The 6,013-nt window shown below is 36.9% G+C and overlaps 1 long non-coding RNA gene across 2 annotated transcripts; it reads left to right on the top strand.

Annotated features, from left to right (window-relative positions):
• The first annotated feature begins 154 nt into the window (after positions 1 to 154).
• Positions 155 to 3,300, top strand: LOC124382604. Of its 2 annotated transcripts, XR_006925094.1 has the most exons (5): positions 155 to 238; positions 563 to 742; positions 1,854 to 2,114; positions 2,191 to 2,288; positions 2,688 to 3,300. It is a non-coding gene; the product is annotated as an uncharacterized LOC124382604 (long non-coding RNA). The 2 variants fall into 2 exon arrangements; XR_006925093.1 differs by having other exon boundaries at positions 1,854 to 2,288.
• Positions 3,301 to 6,013: the final 2,713 nt, after the last annotated feature.

Raw genomic sequence — 6,013 nt, 5'->3', positions numbered from 1 at the left:
CTCAGCTTGATGTGAAACCACCAGTGTTGACACATCTGTCTGTAACACCATGAACAGAAATCATCATGCCTGAGACAGGAACAAACAGCAGAAAAATAATTCTGATCCAGGATACCAAACAAGAACCAGAAAACAACTGACCATAATTATATTCTTTGGAAAGTCACTGTTCCAGCAGTCGTACAGTCGCTCTATTGAACATTTTTCTACTATTGAACATCAGGTAGCTGATAAGTGTGTAAGTAGTAGTAGAATATAGTAGACCCTTTAGACCAGGAGTCCTGTATGAGATCTGTTTAATGTGAATTGTGTGTTGACATGACGTCCCTCCTGAAGGTTGTCGGTTACGAGGACGGAGACAAAATGGTCTGAACTCTTCCAATTAAAATCTCAAGAGGCAGCTGACGGCAAACTTTTAACGACCTTAAAGTGTAATCTATTAATATAAAGTGTGTGTTTGGTCATATGAGGGGATTTCAGTCAGCATCAGGGGGTAATTTTGCTGGTGTCGGCATAAAGACCAACAGCAGTGTGTAAGAGCAGTGTCTCTGTTGTGTTACAGCTCCATCAACATTTTAATTTTGTAAGGAGCGCGAGACTGAGAGGAACCACCACAACCAGAGTCCACCCACATCCAGCTCAAGTTCCAGCTGTGGAGGAGAAACCAGCTGCAGCTCAAGTTCCCGCTGTGGAGGAGAAACCAGCACAATTTTTTAAATCAGTTAAAGCTCCTTCAGCATCTGTGAGTGAAGTCCAGATCTACAAGGACACTACATAACAACACACACACACACACACACACACACACAGTGAGACAGAGTTCTCTCCAGGGTTCAGAGGCTCAGTTTAATACCATGTGATTTTATTGATTGAAGCACATTTTATTTTAAATATGTGAAGCTTTCTGGCACTACAGAGGAGGTGACGCTGCCCGACTGCCTAAAAAAGTTGCAATTGTGAGAAAAAAAAACTTTTTTGGGTAAACCTTTTTTTTATGTGGCAGAAACAGACTTCCATATGAATCTTCTCCTCACCCTCACTGTTTTCTCCTCTTTCCTCAATTTTTTCATTCTGCAGCATCTTTTACTTCCTACCATCTGACTTCAGTTCATCACCTCACCATCTGTGTGGCTTTTTCCCCTTTTCACTTTTTGTGTCTCCAGAATGTTTGTACACCAGTCAAGTGTTTGTTGTTTTTTTTTTTTTTTTTTTTTTTTTTAAACACAATAAACACAAACCTTCGACATCTCAGCATGTCACTGCAATTACTGTCCTCACAAAACGTGGGGCACGAATCCACCACCCTGAGATTAAGAGTCTCATGTCACATGGGCCTCATGCAAAACACACGCCGGCTACTGACTGCTGGTTTAGAGCCAAACGTGGTTTATCCAAACCACCAAAGGAGATGTTAATGAAAGATCTCTGTTGTGCAGTTGGTTAGTGTGTTCTGCTGTTGCTCCTGTTAAAAAGCTCAGGGTTACAAAGGACAGGAACTGCTGCTGTGATGTCCGAGTGGTGAAGGCGTTAGACTCAAAATCTAATGGAGTTTCTGCTCACAGCGTTTCATCAATGTGTGATAGTGATTTATTGTTAAGTCTTTACTGTGTGAAGTGAACGATGTACAGAAGTGTTTCATGCATAGAAGAAACGTTGGAAACAAACATAATCTGGTTTACTGGAGGTGAAAGTTGTTTTGCTGGGACGAGGAGGAAGAACATTAAAACTTACATTATCTCTTTAGGAAACATGATTCATCTTGTGCTTTCTACAAGATCAAAAAGGTTCAGAAAAATCTTTTTAAACAAAAACATGTTTCAAATGTCTCAGACATGTCTAAAACGTCTCAAAAGGCTTTAGGAGACGATGAGTGGACATCTTGTCTGTGGCGGTAGAGGATGATGAGTGGACGTCTCGTCTGTGGCGGTAGAGGATGATGAGTGGACGTCTCGTCTGTGGCGGTAGAGGATGATGAGTGGACGTCTCGTCTGTGGCGGTAGAGGATGATGAGTGGACGTCTCGTCTGTGGTGGTTTGGCAGCACTGGGGTTTGGCTCTGAAGCTGGAAACACACCTGCTCCCCGTCAGAAGAAATAGTTTGATCTGCTTAATAAGGTTTGTGCTGACAAAAATGTATAATAGAAGATGATTAAACACAGTTCCCATAACCTAAAGGTCTTTAATTGTACAGAGTGAGAAATGTCCAATGCAGGTCCACGGCCATTTAAAACTTTTCAGAAACGTCTTTGTGGATTCCACCCTCCTAAAGTGTTCATTTCAGACTTTCAGGTAATCCTCTCTTTCATGTCACGTCACTGTGAACCTGCACAACTATATTTTAAGCTCAGTTTATATTTATGACCTGCGTAACTCATATAAAACATGGCAAGCAAGAAAAAAAAAAAAAACAATAGATTTATATATTTTTTAATTGCCTTCAAATGTTGCCGTTATGAGACCATTTATTACTAATTTTAATGTTAAAGTGTGTTATATTTATAGATCTTCAAATCACTTGACTTCTGCCCTCAGACTCTCACTAGTGTACAGAGATGATTGTGGATTAAACATATTAATGTGTGAATGTTAGATTTTGCAATGTTTCTTCTTATTTACATCTGTAAAAAATACCAAGACTAAAAGGTAAATAAAACCTGTTTTCCACACTCTTTATTGTTCTTTTACCAGGTCGTAAGTGTTCCACCTGCTGCAAGTGTTCCACCTGCTTTACTCCACTCCTACTGCTGTAGCGCCCTCTACCTCCACCCCCACCATTATACAGCCTGCACTTACATTATCACTGCTCATTCATTATTTTCATATTTCAGTATTTACTCCACACGCAATTATCTCTGGAACGTCCCCAAAGCCTTTTATAGTCATATTGTCTTTTATTGAATAGAAGATCATTTGTGTGAATTTTAAAAAGAGCTTTATATGTCATCATCATCATCATCATCATCATCATTATTATGTTTAAATTATAATATACAATATGTGTCTTTACTACCTGGTAGTCAAAGTTCATCTCCTTCATTCAGTGATTCATCTGCATCCAGACCTGCTGTTTCTTCTGTTCTGCTCCTTCAAACATTTCCTCCTCGTGTTTTGAGCCACTCAGAGACTTGATATTATATTATTTATATTATTATTTATTTTATTTATTGTACTGTTTATGAATATTGTTTGCTAATGTTTATATCGCTGTGTAATGATTCTAATTTTGTGGATTTACTACTATTATTATTTATTGTTATTATTAGTTGGTGTTTTAAACCCACTGTCACTTTTTATCATTGTACGTTTATATTTATTGTTAAATTGTAAAATTGTAGCATTTTCAGTAAATAAAAATAAAATGTTTTATTGTTCATAGAACAGTGACTCGTGATTTATTCTGTGAACCTGCTGAACCCATTATCATCTTTATTATTATTATTATTATTATTATTATTATGAATATAAATATAAAGCATTAATGCAAAACATGTATCCTATATAATGAAAAAGAGACTTTTGATAAAATAAGTGTAAAAGTTAAATAAATACATTGAGAAATGAATTTATATATTTCATGCACTTTATTGCAATTTCCAGTAAAAATGTAAAAATGTCTGAAGGTTATAAATTAACCTGAATGACAAGTGATTCATTTTCATTCACATTATTTACATTCACATCATCAGTATTTGTGTAGATTATTAGGTGATTTTAAACATGCCTGAGGTGAGATCTGAACCAGCATCATTCACATCAGTGATTTCCACTGGGAAGAACATAACAATTTAGATAAATAAGATGTTTTAAACTCAGACACCACCATCCACTTTACACCTTATGTGCATGAGAACAAATATAAAAAATGGATATAATGAAGTACAGTTAAAAACTTTACTGGTTTACTCACAAACTTTTCTGTGTGCACTTTCCTTTCTGTGAGCTTCTTCAGACCTCATCCTCACCAGTCTAAAGCTTGTCCTCCTCCAAGGGTCCAATCAAGTGGTGGTTCTTGTCCAGGGATGTTCCTTATCTGTGGGCATACAATATTCTCTATAATGAACCACTTCCATGTTACTGAATTTTAAATACAAAACATTTCTATTAAACAGTTTTTTCTTATGATAAAAATCCCACCATTTGTCTACATCTAGGCCTTATTTGTGTGTGGTTAAAACTCCTCTCTAAATATATTTTCTCTTAAGGTTAATGTTTTTCTCTTAAGATTAATGTTTATTGAACTCTTTTTGTTAAAAGTATTAACGTATATGTTTATAATGTAAACAATTATAAACTCTTTCTGAACAGAGTGGGGTCCATCCTGATTATGTTCCTCATCAAAACCACTAAGAACTTGAACGTGATCTTCAGTCAATTTAGTGATCATCAGCACAGACCTCATAGTCTTCACCAGAGTCTGGATTCTTCTGAAAACACACACAAAAGCCCTACATCAGTCCTAATCCTTTTCATCTTGTAGTAGCTATACATTTAGCTGCAACTGCACTAATAGTACATTAAAAATGCTACAAACTTACTAATGAGAATCAAAATGAGTGCGACTCAGCTTTAGACAGTGTTTTTCCATCTGCACTAAATGAATCTATTCTTAAACAGACTGCTCCAGTGTCTGTGTCTGTCCTCCATCTGCTGAAAATAAATGATCTTCAGCTGATCTTCTGCTCATCCTACTGCAATGTGTGCTACTTACACGTGTGTCCTCACTGGTGTCTTCACCTGGTCTTCTGCTCTGGTTCTGCTGCAGGATGGAGGGAGTGTGTTGCACTGTTAGAAGATGGAGGGATCAGTGGAGCAATGATAGAGGATGGAGGGAGGACAGGATTTAAGTGAATCAATGCTTCAGATCAGTGAGATTACAAGATGGATTTAAAGCTGTAGATTTTATAGGAGGGTGGATTTTATTTGTACATACTGTTCTTTCCTTTAAAAATGGATTGAGGGGTTGGTTTGGGGAAAGGAAGAGGCTTATTCATGTTTACTCCAATAACATCACTTGGGAGGGGCAGATTTGATTCTACCCCTCTGACATCTACTCGGATGTCTGCCCTGGAGATTTAGTGCAATGAAACGGTACTTGGCAGTGAGCTGCACAGGGTGGAGCTGGTGGATGGAGCTCACGTGGCTCTAAAGCAGATGAAGCATCAGTGGAATTCATGATGGAGATGCTGAAGCAGCTGGATGTTTTTATTTAATGGTTTATAAATTTATAGTGTTTTAAATGTCTTTATTACACAAATTACAAACTATTTAATTTAATTTATTAAATTTATTTTATATATATTAATTTATTTATATACATTTTAATTTAATAAATAAATTTACACCTTTGGCTGATCTGGAACACTTGGCTGTTGCAAACAAGAACAGAGCAAACACCGTACTAAGACGTCTCTGTAGCAGCAGTTTTCAGGCTACTTGGTATGTTTACTGTAAATCTTGAATTTGAGCATCTTCTCACATTATTTGTGGATTGTTCAGTTTTTTACTCATGTTCTTTGTCCACCTGAAACAGGACGACTTGGCTAACAAGGGCTTAAGGAGAAACTCCCAATGTCAGTCCAAAATCTGACAAAAAAGCATAGATGTGTTTGGAACAGAAAAACTCAGGAAAGATATCATTAAATCTTTATTCTCTGATGTTTAGTTCTTTATCAACAGGAAAGTGCTTCAGCAAGTCCTAATTTTATGATGGATTTTGTGTGCAGATTTGCCGTGGGAGCTGCAGCTTGCAGTGGTTTATGCCACTCATGATCTGGCAGCCAGCAACCCCAAAGTCGCTGTAAAGATTTTGGAATCATGGTGACAAGACATCACAAAGCTCATTCCTCCAGCCGTCACCAAGCCTCAGACTCTCTTTATGAATGATTTAATAGATTACTTTAATAGTGATTTACATCTAAAACTTTTGTTCATAAAGAAATAAAATACATTTTAGATCTGTACAGTGTTATCTGCTGTCTATTATAGTTTATGTTTATGTGGAAAAAGCCTGTATG

The sequence above is a fragment of the Silurus meridionalis genome, unplaced genomic scaffold (genome assembly GCF_014805685.1).
Source record: "Silurus meridionalis isolate SWU-2019-XX unplaced genomic scaffold, ASM1480568v1 Scaffold802, whole genome shotgun sequence".
Classification (NCBI taxonomy): Eukaryota; Metazoa; Chordata; class Actinopteri; order Siluriformes; family Siluridae; genus Silurus; species Silurus meridionalis.
Note: the sequence above shows the minus strand (reverse complement) of the source record. Positions and strands in the feature narration are given on the sequence as shown.